The sequence below is a fragment of the Argopecten irradians genome, chromosome 3 (assembly GCF_041381155.1).
Source record: "Argopecten irradians isolate NY chromosome 3, Ai_NY, whole genome shotgun sequence".
Classification (NCBI taxonomy): Eukaryota; Metazoa; Mollusca; class Bivalvia; order Pectinida; family Pectinidae; genus Argopecten; species Argopecten irradians.
The window spans coordinates 4,652,642-4,671,764 of NC_091136.1; the positions used below are offsets into that span (position 1 = coordinate 4,652,642).

Here is a 19,123-nt window from a genome sequence, read left to right on the forward strand (position 1 = left end):
TGAAACCAAGAAACTCTTCCTGGGTTTGATAATGATAAATTAGTAATGCATGGCGTGACGCCATAAACCATTGAGGCGGTGACGATAGCCCTCACAATGTCATCACATTTCCATTCTTTATTTAAACTCGCTATCAACCTCCGCAAATGGGACGAAGGAAGCCATTAAATCCAATACGTCCAAGGGTTTATCAGGCGACCAGACCAATAAAACCAATATAAAGAATAACAAATTAATTCTCCAAGCAGAGTTAATAATGGTTGCCATGACGAATGATGTAAACAAGCAGTCTAGACAGGAAAGAGTAGAATCAGTATATTTTTTATATATCGGGCTTCCCGACCTAATTAATACATTGTGTGTGATTGGTTAGGACAGACATGCTTGATAACACAAAATTCCGTTATGATTGCATGCCTTTATGATTATTTCTAACGATACTGACAGCTGATGCAGATAAAAAACGTTGATGTGTGAATGAATGGATTTTTTGATTACTGGATGTAAAAAATGACATAGCTATGCCTCGGTAACATATAGAACTTTATTCTGTAGTTATCATCTTTTAGATATAAAAGAGCAACAGTATTCTTGGAGTGACAGGAAGTGAAAAATATCCATTTGTGTCTTTATTTCAAATCTGACGATGCCTCTAATAAAATATCTATAAAGAGGGGGGGGGGGAATTGTGGTATTATTGCTTGTAAGGCTCTCAACAGTATCACTGATGTAGTTAGTTTGATCAAGTTCCAAACATGTTGTTAGATCAAGATATTGCATTCCGTAATGATGTGAATTTCTCAAAGTCACTGATGGAATCTTTGCATATGAGAAAAAAAAAAAAAAAAAAAAATGAATTAGTTTGTTCTAGATATCTGTGCAGTGTTTTGATAAGTAACTTTGTCAATATTTTGTTTAGGGAACTTAGAGTTATCTTCTCCTGAATGTAGATTTTTCTAATTGTAGGATTAATTTGCTCACATGAATCGTAAACTCGCAAAGAAATGATGAAATGATGAAAACCTATAACGGGAACTAGTAAATCTAATTTGATTTATAGATGGGACCTTCAAGCAATGTTTGATTAGGATATGTGATTCAGAAATACCGTGAATTCTTATAAAATACCAAAATAAATAAGAAAACAAACTGTTGGCAGCATCCCTAAATGTTTAACATAGCTGTGAGCCTGGTGAAGTGGCAACTATAAATGAGGATGATTCAGCGGACTACGGTGTGTCTCCTGCACCGTTATCAAAGTGTAAATCATAGGACAATTTAACCATGATATCAAATTATTTGAGGTCTCAGGACTTCTTCCACAGGCTATGGTACTGGCCTTAAAGATGTCCTCAAAACAAGAAATGATGAAAAATATCAAAATTACCCCAAATTTAATAAAAATGCTTTTAACATGATAAAAAAAAAACACCTAAGTTTATTTTGTCGAAATAAAACCCACAAAAGAATGGCTGAATAATAAAATTTGGGTGTTTTGGAACAGCAGTCACTTCAACAGATCTAGACAGATAATGGATGGTTATTTATGTCATGCTGTTTAACTTTATAATAATTCTATATGATATAAGATTTATTTGAAACTGTTCTGGTGCATTTCTACTGATACAAATATACAATAAATTTAATAATTTTAATGTAAAAGCCGTAATTATATTATGAATCCCGTTTGATATTAATCCTAATATTAATGTCATTATTTTCCAGGTGTGGTTAAAGCCAAGATCCTGTGCTGGCTATAGCTGAGTGACCAACCAAAAGCTCACGACCTGTTCTGTCTGTCTAGGGATATATGGATCTACGTAAAGACCAGTGAAATTTGTTCCGAACTATAAAAAGACAAACATATGAATTCCTTAAATGGAGGATAAAGTGGATCTGACACAAGATTCTGACGATATCATAATTTAAAAACATTAAGATACACAGAAGACAAAAAAATCAACAAAGATAAAGAAATCAACAATCAAATTTCATGAAAAAATATGAGAGATGTGAAAAAGGCCTGACTAGTGGCTTTTCATGGTGGACGTCTTTAGGAACAGAACTCCATAAGTTGAATTAATATTGCAAAAACAGACACTGAATATTCAGGTATTTGGAATTTGCATTCCGCTTTGCAATGAACACTTTGATGAAGTTTTAAGTCCTACACTTCAATTAGACCCACTTCGTCAAAGTTTCTTTAAAAGTTACATGTTGACTCCTCAGACTGGGATAGTAAAAGTACATGTAGAAATCCCGGAGACATCGAAAGGAAAATTCTCAGACAATTATTTTCACGGAACACTGGACAGTTTCAGGATGCAATTAAAACAGGATTTGTTGTCAATCTATTTTGAAAACGACTGGACTTAGCAACATAATGCTTGATACTTGTATTGTATGCGAACTGTTCCTTTGTGAAGTAGACAGATTTTTCCAACGGTATATAAACTGTTGAGACATTGGGACCGAGCAGAGATTTGAAAAGTTACAGTCCTGATGATATTTTGGACAAGAACAATAGGAGTTACAAAGCATCTAACCTTCTAGGAAGTTTGGCTCAAGAATTTAGCCTTCTAGGAGGCTTGGCTAATGAATTTAGCCTTTTAGGAGGTTTGGCTGAAGAGTTGGAGATCAAAGCAATGCTGAAACAAGAAAGAAAGTTGGAACAAGCACTATATTTGGTAAGTACTTGTTTTAGGAATCTAATGATCCCATTAAAAAACGACCCCTTTCTTTTTTATTTCTTTCTTTATTTTTTTTCTCCATATCTTTGGTTATCATTCTCCCACATTGTAGACTTAAGACATCAAGACTTCAGCATGATGGTTTTTCAGATTTTGCTTAATTGTCCTTTTGGTTCTATTTTAATCATCAAAGACTGTGTTAATTAACTGCTGAACAGATTGTACTTTAGAATTTGATGACTGTAGTTTATAGTCATAGTTTCTGATCATTCTTTTCCTGATAATGCATGTGGGCACCTGATGAAGGCTAAAAAAACTATCGAGGAAAAAAAGTCCACATTTAAAAATGTTAATGTAGATATAATGTATGATGAATAATGTGTGTGGGCACCTGATGAAGGCTTTAAAAAACTATTGAGGAAAAAAGTCCACATTTAAAAATGTTAATGTAGAAATAATCTATGGTGAATAATGTATGTGGGCACCTGATGAAGGCTTAAAAAAACTATTGAGGAAAAAAGTCCACATTTAAAAATGTTAATGTAGAAATAATCTATGATGAATTATGTGTGGACACCTGATGAAGGCTAAAAAAACTATTGAGGAAAAAGTCCACATTTAAAAATGTTAATGTAGAAATAATCTATAATAAATTTCTATACTTATATTCCAAAGATAATGATTTATATATTATAATTAGGACTAAAAAATTTGTGTTTAAATTTCTAGGAAAGTCAAGCTTAGAATTCACTGATAAATGGTTATATCAATGTCAGGAAAAAAATGGATTTAGATCTTTCCTAAGTCAATATCGGAAATATTTCAAAAATTAGATGTTGCAAAATTATGATCAAGATCTGAAATTTGTAGTCATTTACAAATCAATGGTTTGACAAATCATTCTACATATATCAACATTGTTTCAGGGCATTTTTGTCTACCAGTGTTAGTACATCAGAAAGTGATTATTGTGGCAAGTTAAACGGAAGGTTAGGATCAAAGGACACAAAAAAAAACCAAAGATTGTCAATTTACATATCAGTATCTGTAATTGGTTAATTTACCGCCGTTTGAGCGGACCGTCTAGACAACAAAGCCAACACCATTGTTGTGAAGAAAATATCACAGATATTGTTATTCATATTCTTTGACAGACCAATTTTCGGAGCTAACACATACTTTCAATTTCTTGAGATTATATTTTGACAAGTTATTTTACAAGATTAAATTGTTCGTGTAATATCCCTGAGTGATGATATAGAGGGCTCCAGCATTTCAACAATAGCATCAAGGACATGTATATCCAATACATAATATATGCGATAGGTTTCTGGAAAAATTACTTTTTGGAAATGTCGCTTTTAACAGATGAACCAAACTTACAATGGAAACATTTTCGGAAACATTCCGATATGTTTTCACCATGATGATATGGCCTAGATATTTTCGTTTTTGTGTATTCTGTTTAGAGTGATATCACCAAACAATCAATCAATGTCAGAGTTAATGTTGAATTTCATTTTTGATTGAAATTTTCTGATTATATAAAAACTTTAAAAAAAAACTTGATAGACACTTGATAACTTGAAACTATTGGCTAAGAATAATTCAATGCTCTCAAAAACAGTGGCATCTAGAAAAGTTTGTATAAGAAGTGACCTTAGAACTTTCATATCGCGTTTGGATATTTCCCCCGAAGATGGATTGGCTTTTTTTATAAGAATTCTTTCCACTGGTAGTCGAGTCTTTCAATGAAATCAAACTTTTCGTTTAACATGACCTTCTTGTGGAACAGGCTATACAGAGTTAATTCCCCTGACAAACCTATCGGGCATCACAGATTGAAGTTTGTGTTGAATAGTGCTAGCAGTAAGCCTTGATTTTTACAAATAAAAAAAAAAATCCAAAATATGATCAAGATTTGTTTGTGCAATTGCTTGGTAAGTGAGTCTAAATTTTTATTGCATACAGGATCAAAATGTTACAAGGATCAAAATGTTACATAAGTTGATGTCATTGGATGCATTTTCTGAAGGTAACCTTGAAATATATTAATTTTCTAGTTTTGTCATGGATTCTTTTTATTGTGTTGAAATTTCTCTTTATAATCAACAAACAAGTTCCTGTGTCTAAGCTAAAGTAAAGAGGTCTAGTTTTAGTTTTTTGTGGCATTCTATGTACTTCTTTAGAAACATGTGAAATATACATGAAGATAAGATTTGTTGCCGTTTTTTGCATTCCTCTGTTTGAATGACCATTTCATGAATATGAACCAAGTCTGCCAAGTCACACTAACCCGTAGATCCGAACTTGTGTCCCCATCATACTTCACAAGGTCAGTTCTATGGGTATGTGTTGCTATGGTAATGCAACGAGTCTACCTCTCTCATGGTCAGCTGTATGGTCAAGTATTTCTATGGTAACAAACTAAGAATTTGACATCTATGATAGTCAGTTCTAGCTGTATTAATGATATTGCTATGGTATGGCACCAGCAAGTCAATTGGCAGTTTTATGGGTTTGAGTTGCCATAGGAATCATAATTTACCATTTTTTTTAAGTGATCACCCAGCACACTCAACTTTGCGAGTCTTTTGTGGTTTTGTGGCTGGATAGATCATCAGCACCTTCCTTTTGGCAATCTTTCTCTAGTTTCAAGGTTAAACTAGATCTTAAATCTAGTTCAAGGTCATTCTGAATCTTTACTCTAGATCAAGGTCATTCTGAATCTTTACTCTAGTTTAAGATCATTCTTTATCTTTTACCTAGTTCAAGGTCATTCCGGATCATTGTTTTAGTTCAGGGTCATTCTGAATCTTTGTTCTAGTTAAAGTTCATTCTGAATCTTTAATTAATTGTCATTCTGGGTCTTTGCTCTAGTTTCAAGGTCGCTCTTTTCTTACTTTGAAGGTCAGTGTTGACGGGTGACCTTTATAGATTTTGTATTGCAGGCTGAGGTAGTAGGTTGTATGGTTGAGAACTACATCACATGGAGAACTGTACAATCTTCTAGCTTTCCCTGGGATGCAACTATCATCGAATGTGTGCAATCTTCTAATCGTTCCTTCGATTTGTCTAATGTTTACAGTTTTCTAGTTCTTACGTCTTCAGTTCAACTTAATCACGAAATGTTCACATTCTTCAACTTTTGTCAAATAATTTTCTTGTTCTTTAGTCTTCAGTTGAACTATCACTAAATTTTCACAGTCTTCAACTTCTGTTTTAAAAATGTGACTCAACATGTTTTCAATCTTCCAACTGAACATGTTTTCAATCTTCCAACTGTTTTCTTGGATGTTACTCATTAGTTGTGTACAATCATTCTGTCTTGTTGGGATGTGACTTCAATCAAATTTATGCAATCCTCTAAACATATATTGTTTTTCCTCTTTTAATGTAACTGTCAATGTTTATCTGTGTCAGGAAAGTGATGATCATCTTTGATAAGAAACTATCTCTGTCAAACAATGAAACATACAAGTTTACTGCCTTTTTACTGGTGTTTGATGTTGGGTTTGTTTTCTCTGAAGGATACTAGAATCTTGCATGGGTCTGTCAAGTGGACAGCGATATCAAACCAAGTGGGAAAATATCTGGTTGGATTTGGGCATAAAATTTTCAGATGATATTCCCTGTCCACCTGGCACACCATCTTTGATTGTTTTTCTACGGTACTTTTAACAGAAAATGGTGTAAATTCTTTTGTTAAGAAACATTTTCAAAGGGACCACGTCATCACTGGGCTGTCGAATGGCGTTAAAGTTAATGTCATTATTGACAATGGTCACCACATACATTGATAACATCACGTTATTGTCTTGCCTGTGTGAGCTGTCTTTTCCACTTAAAAACAATAAACACACCCAATGGTTATATATGGAACTTTAGTTACATTAATACAACTTTTTATTTTAGATTTTATGAATGAGCAAACATGATTTGTGATTTATACTAACATTGAGAAACATTTAGGTTACTACTATTTTTTTCTTTTTGATTCCCAATATTACTGGTTCAGTCATACTTGCAGTTTGGTCTGCATTAAAATGGTATCATTGAAAATATTTCTTGTTTTATACGGTCTTAAAACAAGAATAATTTTCTGTCTTTTTTCCTGAATAGTTCAAGCCTGTTTTATGAATGTGATAACAGTTATTTGTACACTAAAGACCGTATTTTATGTGCAATAATTAGACTTAGAATCTGGGTCGTCTTGTCCTGATACATGTGGGCGTTATAGACTGACCCAAATCCCGATAGTGTAGAATGTGCTCTGTATATCCAGCCTCGATGACAATTAGTCGGCTGTTAAACATAGTTCAGGGTAATTTCTGACCGTTCATAGTTAATATCTCCCTCTGGGCCTGTTACAAAACTTATTTATTATCACGCCTTCGCTGGATTTTTTTTGCAGAATAAAAATTAAACCAAATACTTTAAAGAGAAATAGATTGATTTTCCCTCGCTTTATATAGCAATGCTGTATTGTCTTTTTTTGGTTTTCTTTATTTTGATAAATTGGAATTCATTAAGGTATAATTATTCTGTGAGCTTTTACATTAGCCTTGCTGTTAAAGGGTGGTCAAATCTGGACATAGGCCTAGTAACTAAGGTCATAGGTCAGAATGATGACATTTAGTCACTCATGTGTTATTAAGATCAAGGCACATAGTGATGTTCTCAAAATTTTAAGCCACATGGTCTTGCATGACTAAGGTCAAATGTCATAATATTGGTCTTGGTAACTAAGGTCGGAGGTCATAATGATGGTCTTGTGTAACTCAAGTCAAAGGTCATAATGGTGATGTTGTGTAACTAAGGTCGAAAGTCATAAGGTGTTAGGTCACAAGGCATGGTGGTCATGTGTAACTTAGGTCAAAGGTCATAATGATGATCTTGTGTAACTTAAGATATCAGGTCTAAGAATGATGGTCTCAATCACTATACATGATTACATTCCAGTGATTATGAAAATTTAGTAACATCAATTTAATCGTTGAAGAGGAACTTTTTCAAATACTGAAGACACATTGTTTTTTTGTCTTAGACATCATTGAACAAGTCCACAAGTAAAAAAATGATAACATAAAATAAAAGACATTTTTGTGTGAAATATTGCTTTACCTATTATTAACAGTAAATCCTGCCATCAGGTTATTAACACTGAGAAATTCCATCATCTCGATGGCGGTATGAATTTCTAGCCAAGGGCCCCGGCGATCACCTCACTGTCGTTCAATAAAGGTGTTGTCTATGACAACGGTCACCAGGCAGACTGTGTCCAGAGGTGCGCAAGGTGATACAAAGTATTGTTCAGCCACCCAATGATTTTTCCCCAAATGACCCAACCAGCCAGACCAAAGCTCTCCTGAGAGCACTTACAGGCTCTCCGGCCTTCCTAAATAACGACTTCTCCCGGCTAGTCTGCCCCAAGCCTGAAATAAATAACGATTTCTCCTAATTGTCTGATGCTTTAGATTGTCCTCTCGCCAAGAGTCTAGACGAACCAGAGAAAATTCCGGCAGCTGATATCTACATAGCCTAATAGAAAAAAAATAAACGTCTAGACAACCCAGAGTGAGTTGGTTTTCCGCGTAGCACTGATTTGAACCACCACACTGGCAGTTGTCCATCGCTGCTTCACTCCATCAGTACCACCATGCTGTACTCAGGAATTCAGTATTATTGTCACTAACTGATACCAGATAAAGTTTACTGAGGACGTAGATACAGATGGACATAAAAGTAAGAATGAAGTGATGGTCTCTCTCTCTACGACATCTTTGTCACACAGGTATGTTCTACTCCCGCCGTCAATTTCAGGATAGGACCAAGCATCCAACTTAGACGAAGGGATAGTCTGCCAACGATATAAGTAGAAAAAATTCTATTTTAATTTCTTTAAATAAGTAGAAAAAATTCTATTTTAATTTCTTTAAACAATGTTATAAGCCTTAAAGGAGATTTAAAACTTATGTATCTTATGATCAAAACATGCCTGATACAAAAATCAGTTTTTTTATAAGTCTGTAATTTTATGTTTAAAATGTTTTTGTTTTTTTAGCAATTTTAATATTGACCAATGTACCCCCTCCCCCAGTTCCTAGAGAATTTTAGTTGTATGTTATGTCATCCCTGTAGTACCTTAAGGGAACTCTTGTTATGTGTTTTGCCCGAACCCCAAACCCTTTCCTCCCTTCTAAGCTATAAAACTATTTTATCTCTCCTGTAGTCCCAATAGGACTATAGTTATGTGTTGTGTCCCTCTGTAGTCCCAATAGGACTATATTTATGTACTTTGTACCTTCTGTAGTCCCAATAGGACTATATTTATGTGTTGTGTCCCTCCTGTAGTCCTACTAGGACTATATTTATGTGTTGTGTCCCTCTGGAGTCCCAATAGGACTATATTTATGTGTTGTGTCCCCCTGTAGTCCCAATAGGACTATAGTTATGTGTTGTGTCCCCTGTAGTCCCAATAGGCCTATAGTTATGTGTTGTGTCCCCTGTTGTCCCAATGGGACTATATTTATGTACTTTGTCCCTTCTGTAGTCCCAATAGGACTATAGTAATGTGTTGTGTCCCTCCTGTAGTCCCACTAGGACTATATTTATGTGTTGTGTCCCTCTGGAGTCCCAATAGGACTATATTTATGTGTTGTGTCCCTCTGGAGTCCCAATAGGACTATATTTATGTGTTTTGTCCCCATGTAGTCCCAATAGGACTACAGGTATGTGTTTTGTCCCCATGTAGTCCCAATAGGGCTACAGGTATGTGTTGTGTCCCTTCTCTACAAGACTATAATGTATGTCCCTACCATGTGGATAGATTTTAGGAGATAAACACTTAAACAATATCTAAAAAAGATGTCAACCGATACTTCAATATGATATTGCTGAGTATGCCTTGACATTTCAAGTTAGCATAACAGACCTACAAATGTATGCATAAAAATTAATGATATGAAATAGACAGAGTTGCTGTGTACAAAACAGATTTTGAAAGTGGTTACAACACCAATTCTTATTTGTCACTGATACATCACAGATTCAGCTGGTCAAGCATTATCTGGTAAGCTTGCTTTGTTAGTTCTGTGACCCACAGAATTAGATGCTTCAATTATGTTCTACTTTGTGAGAAAAAATTAGCAAACATGTCTGCAATATTGGTTAAAAAAAACCAAGATGTGGTCAAGTGACTAATCTTTTTATAAAAAAAGGGAAAGAAAACGTTGAGACTGGAAGGAGGAGTAATTTTTATCATTAACACTGGCAATATGACAAAACACCACATGCATTAGAAAAACATGTTGGCAATAACTTGTGTAACCAACTGGCAAATTTACAGTATGCAAGCGCTAAAATAGGGGTGGCTTTGGCCTGACAGATGAGCCTGGCTGTTACAAAGATCAGTTAGGTCGCGCTCACCAGACAGCGGTATGGGAGATCGAAGGAGAAAGTATATATAAAAAGGTATTGATATGTTAATCTAAGTGGCTGTTTCATACATAGCCGACGGCCATGCGCTTGTACGGTTTGTCAAATCGCTAAACCAGAGGGATTTAGAAAGCAGACTTTTGCAGAGTATCTCTTCATGTACAATTAGGTAGAAGTTCTGTACGGCTTTCCTTGATCTCAACCAGATAGGGGATGGAATTTCACAGTCAATTATATCTGTTTGAAAAAGCAGTCAACATCAGGTCGATACACTGAAGGCTATAAAATATGAACATGTGTAATGAGCCAGGTGACTATTAACCTAAGTAATCTTTAACAGTCAATTATTCTAAACTTTGACAGTTTATATGTGATTAAAAATGTCTATTTTCATAATTTTTTGTAAATTAAATATATAACTGCTTCTGAAGTTGGAAAATATGTGAGTGAAATTTGCCGTGTGACATTTAGTTAGTTAGATGTTGTCCTAGATATGAGTAAATTGCCACTTGCATTGGGGTTCAATAAAAAACATACAAGATGTTAGTGAAATGTCCAAGACACAATTTTATTGAATTTTAATTTACAGCTGTGGTTTATGTGTGATAATGACTAAGTGAAAAGTTTTATTATTATTTTTTTTTTATTTTTTTTTTTAATATAAGAAAAAATGCATGGGTTTTAGGAGGGGATTTATTAGTTGATAAGATTTGTTTTCAAGAAGATACAAGTAAGTGTAGTGATTGTTCCAGAGTGTAGTGACGGCCAGTCCAGTCACATTATAGTACTGTCTCACTGAAACACACTGTTGAACACTACTAAGTAGAGACACAGCACTGCCAATGCGAGTGAAGCAGGTTTCCCCGACACCCTGTACCTGATCTCGTGGCTTCAGTGACATCATTAGACGGTAACTAAGGCTATGTACCTAGAAGTAGTGCTGACCTTCACTGCCGAGGAAATTCAGAACTTTTTATTTCTCACAGTAAAAACCTCTGTAAAATAAATCTCCTGAGAAGGAATGTCAGACAATGATCTGACATCTTGATGTCTGATACAATAAATACACACATTATTGTTCTGTTCTTTTTATAACCAAGACAAGACCATTTTTATTGGAGATAAAAGATGTAATTTTTCTTAACCTCTAGCGAAAATCTAGAATTTCTACACAATTTCAAGAGACTATATTTATGCTCCAGATTTATAAATAGGTCCCTATGTTTGATTTTAGTAGAGAAGTTTATGTTGTTTGCTTCTTAGGTTTAAGAACTCGCAACTTTTACAAAAAATCATGAGGCAAAAAAAAGACACTTAAAATTTGTGGAGCTGTTATATGTTTTTATTGTAATGCAAAACATGTATCTTCCTGCAAAATCTGAAATGTCTTAATGAGCTTCCAGTGTCTTTTAGTGTCTTATTGAGCTTCCAGTGTGTCTTTTAGTGTCTTAATGAGCTTCCACTGTGTCTTTTAGTGTCTTAATGAGCTTCCAGTGTCTTAATGATCTTCCACTGTGTCTTTTAGTGTCTTAATGAGCTTCCAGTGTGTCTTAATGAGCTTCCAGTGTGTCTTTGTGTCTTTTAGTGTCTTAATGAGCTTCCAGTGTGTCTTAATGAGCTTCCAGTGTGTCATTTTAGTGTCTTAATGAGCTTCCAATGTGTCTTGTAGTGTCTTAATGAGCTTCCAGTGTGTCTTTAAACTACTTCACAGAAATTTAAATTGATGTGATCACCTCAATTTAATGAGCTTCCAGTGTGTCTTGTAGTGTCTTAATGAGCTTCCAGTGTGTCTTTAAACTACTTCACAGAAATTTAAATTGATGTGATCACCTCAATTTAACGAGCATTTCCTTAATAATTCTCTATATATTGACCACTTTCATATATGTCAAACTCTATATATCGACCACTTTCATGTCTGCCCACCTCTATATCAACCACTTTGATACGACCACCTCTAAATATCAACCACTTTGATACGACCACCTCTAAATATCAACCACTTTGATACGACCACCTCTACATAAAGACCACTTTGATATGACCACCTCCGTATAAAGACCATTTTGATATGACCACCTCTGTATAAAGACCACTTTGATATGACCACCTCTACATAAAGACCATTTTGATATGACCACCTCTGTATAGAGACCACTTTGATATGACCACCTCTGTATAAAGACCACTTGTTTCATCAGATCTCCTGCATGGTTGTTGTAGACAGGTTTAACTGTACGTTTTGCCTTGAGACAATGTCTATTATTCTAGTCATATTACTACATCATATACCTGTGATTTGCATATCTATAATTGGAAGTGAAAAGAAGTATTACAGTCTTATAAAAATGTGTTAGTTAAACATAAGATACACTCTATACCAAACCCACCACAATTACATCGGATAAAAGCCAATATTTTCCCCCCATATAATCCATACAGATCAATACTTTTTAAAAATTCTCTGGAAAGTCTAAAGTTAGTAATTTCTCAGAAACCTAAATATAATGATTATGATGAAAAAAGACATTTTCCAATAGATTAGATATGTCTGTTTCCAAAACGTGACTTTTATCTTTTCACAATGGTTAAAGATTTAACACGTCGATGATTCCAGTAAATATGCAGTGACTTCAAATTTCATGTTATCACATAAATTATATTCCAATAAGCAATGTAGCATTATCCCAATTTATAAGCAATCAACAGTGTCAATTCTATTGTTGGTGAATCGTTGTAAATGACAAGCTTGTTTTCAAAAACATCAGAGATGAATTACTTTGATGATAATCTAAAAATTTAAAAAAAAAAAAAAAAAAATTGCAGGTGATTTTGGTTAACTTAAGAGTTTTCAAAAAATGTAGTGAGTTAGTGATCATGTTTAAAAAATTAAATAATCATTTAAAATTTTGATTTTTGGTTGAGGCATTCACAACACATTTTCTGCCCAAAAGAATGTTAGGAATGAAGTAAGCAGCCTCTGAAACCAGTAGGCTGCATTATGAAGTAAAACAATGAAGACAGCGAGGACTTGTCAAATGTAATTCCAGTTTTTGCCGATGCAACATTCCCAGTTTTTACAAATATTTTGTTACGGTGAAAAAGCGGTAAGGAGAAATGTTTGCTCCTATAGCGGGATCGGCTGGGAGACTGGCTGATGGTAATGGATTATTTCTGTTAACTACAGACACAATGATGACTTGGGACTACCACCGAGCCAATGAAGCTTGCATTCGTTATTACGTAACTTGGCTAGGTCTGGGTCTATACAGCGTTTGCTTTGGCTGTAATTTTGTCTGGGATGGAAAAAGAGTGTGTATTATGTAATAGAGAGGGCAGGGAAGCTGCAACACAAGTCAGCAGGATATCTGTTGTACGCTTCGAGAGGGACTCACAAAATGACGTATATTATGTTCTGAAGCATAAAACGTTTGGAGTTAGGTTTGACGATCTGAATTTAGCACCAACAAGGTAAGTGCAGAATAAGGACATCGCTGATGGCCACGTGAATTATTTTTGTAGATCTAATTTTCTACTTTCTTGTCTCGTTACTATTCAGTCTGCTAGCTGTTGTCGAAATGTGCTTGCTTCTCCTATTTACTTTTGCACTGGAATTGTGACTACATACAAAACCTTGACTGACAAAAATATGATCATTCCATAAAAGGTATAAGCAATTTATAAATAAAGCAATAGTGGATCATTTTGTGATCTATTACCAATATCCTGATGACGTTTTTCATGAGAAAATTTAAAAAAAAAAAAAAAAAAAAAAAAAAATCTAATTTAGAAATTCTTATTTTCATTGAATTTGGTATGATAAATTAATCATGCTTAATTGAGTGACACCGAACTCAGACGTAGTCACTAGAAGAGGACATACTACTATTAGCTCTCCAACTTTGGAGTCTGACGTACTATCACTAGCCACACCTTTGTTCCGCTGTCTGTTGAAGGTGTCTGGCATTATATCTACAACTATAGCCTTCCGTCTCCAGGCTTCGGTGCCTATGTGGTCAAGAATCCTGACATCCTACCACCTTCACTAGCACCCAGCTCTAGGTTGCTATATGTCCAAGTGGTCAAGGTGTCCTTTGAATTGAGGTGACCAGATGGTTTAAAAAGTGTTTGATATTCTACATTCTGTTTTTGATCTCTCTGGTGACTAAACATTTGAAGAATTCATGATTTACAAAAATAATACCCTGATAATTGAAAAGAAATAATCTCTTTATCTTTGATAGTTTTTGAGGAAGATGAATGATATATGGTATGTCGCTTAGATAAGTGGACCAAGGAAAGCACAATCTGATTTAACTGGAGTTATTACATACTCCCTGAGACAATAAATGGTATCAAGATCAATCCGTTTGTTATCCACAGTGGCCCTTTATAGGCCTAGGAATGTCAAAGTTGTCCTGGTACCATGATGTTCGAGAAAAGTATAAGGGCAAAGGTCTCTAGAGGATTCACAAATGGTGTTTCCTCTTTCTTATCAATCTGACAATTTTCCCAGCCTTGGTGCCTCATACTATTACACAGCTGTGTGTACTGATACGGTATATAGCTGTGTTCTACTCCCTTCCATGTTTGTATAGGACAATATTGCTAGATGATATGCTATTGCCCATACTGCACTAAGATGCCATCTTATGGTAGAATACAGGCCTGTGCAGCCATTTAGGACATGGAATGGAAGACATCAACCAAAGGTTTGAAGATTCTTAGCAAGCTTGGCAGGTGTAGAAGTCATTTGCCTTATATAGCTAAAATACCTTGTCTGATGTTGGTCACTATTTGCCAAGTTAAGACGGCCTGCTTGCCAAGTGTTGTTGGCAACTTGTTAAGTGTTGTAGTGAACTTGTTAAGTTGTGGGGACAACTTGTGAAGTGTTGGGGACAACTTGTAAAGTGTTGGGGACAACTTGTGAAGTGTTCAGGGGACAACATCTTAAGTGTTCAAGGGACAACTTATAAAGTGGGTGAAAGTGTGAAAGTACCACAGTCTCCCAAATAAGTGACCACATACATTCATGTGTTACACTCCAGAGGACAAATCATAAATAAACAGTGAAGATGATGGTTGGTTTTTATATGAGAGTGAACCAGATCAGATTGATCACACCATCTGTGCTGCATTAAGTGACTCATACCCTATTGACCAGAAAATAGATATATATAGGTCAGTATCTCCAATATCATGCTGGTAGTTCATGAATATAGATAGGTTATTACAACAAGCTTTATACTCTAACCGACAATGGTATACTACAGTGAATCTGTGTTAACACATCATTATCCAATGTGATTATTTATTTCTCTTAGTCAAATTGTAAAATAAAACTCCTGGCTCTTAGTCAAGTTGTAAAATAATACTCCTGACTCTTAGTCAAGTTGTAAAATAATACTCCTGACTTTAGTCAAGCTGTAAAATAATACTCCTGACTTTTACTCAAATCGTAAAATATAATACTACTGACTCTTAGTCAAGATGTAAAATAAAACTCCTGACTCTTAGTCAAGTTATAAAATAATACTACTGACTTTTAGTCAAATCGTAAAATATAATACTCCTGACTTTTAGTCAAGTTGTAAAATACTACTCCTGACTTTTAGTCAAGCTATAAAATAAAACTCCTGACTTTTAGTCAAGTTGTAAAATAAAACTCCTGACTTTTAGTCAAGTTGTAAAATAATACTCCTGACTTTTAGTCAAGCTGTAAAAAAATACTCCTGACTTTTAGTCAAGTTGTCAAATAAAACTCCTGACTCTTAGTCAAGTTGTAAAATAATACTCCTGACTTTTAGTCAAGTTGTAAAATAAAACTCCTGACTTTTAGTCAAGTTATAAAATAATACTCCTGACTTTTAGTCAAGTTATAAAATAAAACTCCTGACTCTTAGTCAATTTGTAAAATAATACTCCTGACACTTAGTCAAGTTGTAAAATAATACTCCTGACTCTTAGTCAAGTTGTAAAATAATACTCCTGGCACTTAGTCAAGTTATAAAATAATACTCCTGACACTTAGTCAAGTTGTAAAATAAAACTCCTGACTCTTAGTCAAGTTGTAAAATAATACTCCTGACTTTTAGTCAAGCTGTAAAATAAAACTCCTGACTCTTAGTCAAGTTGTAAAATAATACTCCTGACTTTTAGTCAAGTTGTAAAATAATACTCCTGACTTTTAGTCAAGTTGTAAAATAATACTCCTGACTCTTAGTCAAGCTGTAAAATAAAACTCCTGACTCTTAGTCAAGTTGTAAAATAAAACTCCTGACTTTTAGTCAAGTTGTAAAATAATACTCCTGACTCTTAGTCAAGTTGTAAAATAAAACTTCTGACTCTTAGTCAAGTTATAAAATAAAACTCCTGACACTTAGTCAAGTTGTAAAATAAAACTCCTGACTCTTAGTCAAGTTGTAAAATAATACTCCTGACTTTTAGTCAAGTTGTAAAATAAAACTCCTGACTCTTAGTCAAGCTGTAAAATAATACTCCTGACTCTTAGTCAAGCTGTAAAATAATACTCCTGACTCTTAGTCAAGTTGTAAAATAAAACTCCTGACTCTTAGTCAAGTTGTAAAATAAAACTCCTGACTCTTAGTCAAGTTGTAAAATAAAACTCCTGACTCTTAGTCAAGTCGTAAAATAATACTCCTGACTCTTAGTCAAGTTGTAAAATAATACTCCTGACTCTTAGTCAAGCTGTAAAATAAAATCCTCCGACTCTTAGTCAAGTTGTAAAATAATACTCCTGACTCTTAGTCAAGTTGTAAAATAAAACTCCTGACTCTTAGTCAAGTTGTAAAATAAAACTCCTGACTTTTAGTCAAGTTGTAAAATAAAACTCCTGACTCTTAGTCAAGTTGTAAAATAAAACTCCTGACTCTTAGTCAAGTTGTAAAATAAAACTCCTGACTCTTAGTCAAGTTGTAAAATAAAACTCCTGACTCTTAGTCAAGTTGTAAAATAAAACTCCTGACTCTTAGTCAAGTTGTAAAATAATACTCCTGACACTTAGTCAAGTTGTAAAATAAAACTCCTGACTCTTAGTCAAGTTGTAAAATAATACTCCTGACTTTTAGTCAAGCTGTAAAATAAAACTCCTGACTCTTAGTCAAGCTGTAAAATAAAACTCCTGACTCTTAGTCAAGTCGTAAAATAATACTCCTGACTCTTAGTCAAGTTGTAAAATAAAACTTCTGACTCTTAGTCAAGTTATAAAATAAAACTCCTGACACTTAGTCAAGTTGTAAAATAAAACTCCTGACTTTTAGTCAAGTTATAAAATAATACTCCTGACTTTTAGTCAAGTTGTAAAATAAAACTCCTGACTCTTAGTCAAGTTGTAAAATAATACTCCTGACTCTTAGTCAAGTTGTAAAATAAAACTCCTGGACTCTTAGTCAAGTTGTAAAATAAAACTCCTGACTCTTAGTCAAGTTGTAAAATAAAACTCCTGACTCTTAGTCAAGTTGTAAAATAAAACTCCTGACTCTTAGTCAAGTCGTAAAATAATACTCCTGACTCTTAGTCAAGTTGTAAAATAATACTCCTGACTCTTAGTCAAGTTGTAAAATAAAACTCCTGACTCTTAGTCAAGTTGTAAAATAAAACTCCTGACTCTTAGTCAAGTTGTAAAATAAAACTCCTGACTCTTAGTCAAGTTGTAAAATAAAACTCCTGACTCTTAGTCAAGTTGTAAAATAAAACTCCTGACTCTTAGTCAAGTTGTAAAATAAAACTCCTGACTTTTAGTCAAGTTGTAAAATAAAACTCCTGACTCTTAGTCAAGTTGTAAAATAAAACTCCTGACTCTTAGTCAAGTTGTAAAATAAAACTCCTGACTCTTAGTCAAGTTGTAAAATAAAACTCCTGACTCTTAGTCAAGATGTAAAATAAAACTCCTGACTCTTAGTCAAGTTGTAAAATAAAACTCCTGACTCTTAGTCAAGTTGTAAAATAAAACTCCCGACTCTTAGTCAAGTTGTAAAATAAAACTCCTGACTCTTAGTCAAGTTGTAAAATAAAACTCCTGACTCTTAGTCAAGTCGTAAAATAAAACTCCTGACTCTTAGTCAAGTTGTAAAATAAAACTCCTGACTCTTAGTCAAGTTGTAAAATAAAACTCCTGACTCTTAGTCAAGCTGTAAAATAAAACTCCTTAGAGTGTTTTCACCAAATTACTTACCTTGTGCTTATCATGTTTTTGTTCAAGTCCAAACCCAGTAAAAATTAAATACATAGGAAAGCCAATACAAACAAATCGACAGAAGACTTATGGAAAATTTATGCATATGAGATATTGGACCCAGAACCTGTACACAGACTTGTATAATTTGCTCACAGGTTTGTTGATGTCTAATGTCCTTTAAACGGCTGAAGTCATTTAAGGTCAACACAAGTTGACCTATGGTCAAAACATACCAACTGTCTCCATGGACCATATAAGAATTGAATGGAAGTATACAGAAATGTTCCCATGCTCCTCTTCCAAGAACAATAACCCCATTATGACATCAGTTAACAATGATAAGACGTCTGTATTTGAAGACATGTTGACAAAATAGCAGCCTCCATTGGATTATAACAACATATTTTTAAATTTAACTTCTTTGAAATGTAGTTTGTTAGAAGTTAGATGAAAAAAGTATCTGAAATTTTTGTTCATTTTGCAAAAATTAAAAAAAAAAAGCTTCTATGATTTGTTTTATAAAGTCTCGTATATGAATTACTGATATATCTGTGATGTACCAAGCCTCTTGTTTGTAATGATACATTAAGAAGACAAATTCTTCATGCCCTCTGAACTTTTTTGGTGCTATTACAGATTCTTTAGACCAGAACATCGTCTGGTAAAATGAATTATCTTCAGAATGTAGACAGGTTAATACGCGTCCTACTTGATGGGCTTTTATATATACGATACATACCAACACCAGACGGGTCAAGAACCCTTCATTTGCATAATGGTCATGTGACATGATCATGTG

General features: G+C 34.2%; 1 protein-coding gene and 1 long non-coding RNA gene across 2 annotated transcripts in view; one reads left to right on the forward strand and one right to left on the reverse strand.

Moving 5' to 3' along the window:
* The window catches only part of LOC138317343 (uncharacterized), a 471,671-nt gene that overhangs the window by 409,946 nt on the left and 42,602 nt on the right, over nt 1-19,123 (reverse strand). The window lies entirely within an intron of this gene.
* LOC138317341 (uncharacterized) overlaps nt 1-19,123 on the forward strand; it is an 82,184-nt gene that overhangs the window by 40,296 nt on the left and 22,765 nt on the right. The window contains exon 4 of the long non-coding RNA XR_011207758.1: nt 1,726-2,687. This is a non-coding gene — a long non-coding RNA (uncharacterized lncRNA). The remainder of the gene's footprint in view (nt 1-1,725; nt 2,688-19,123) is intronic.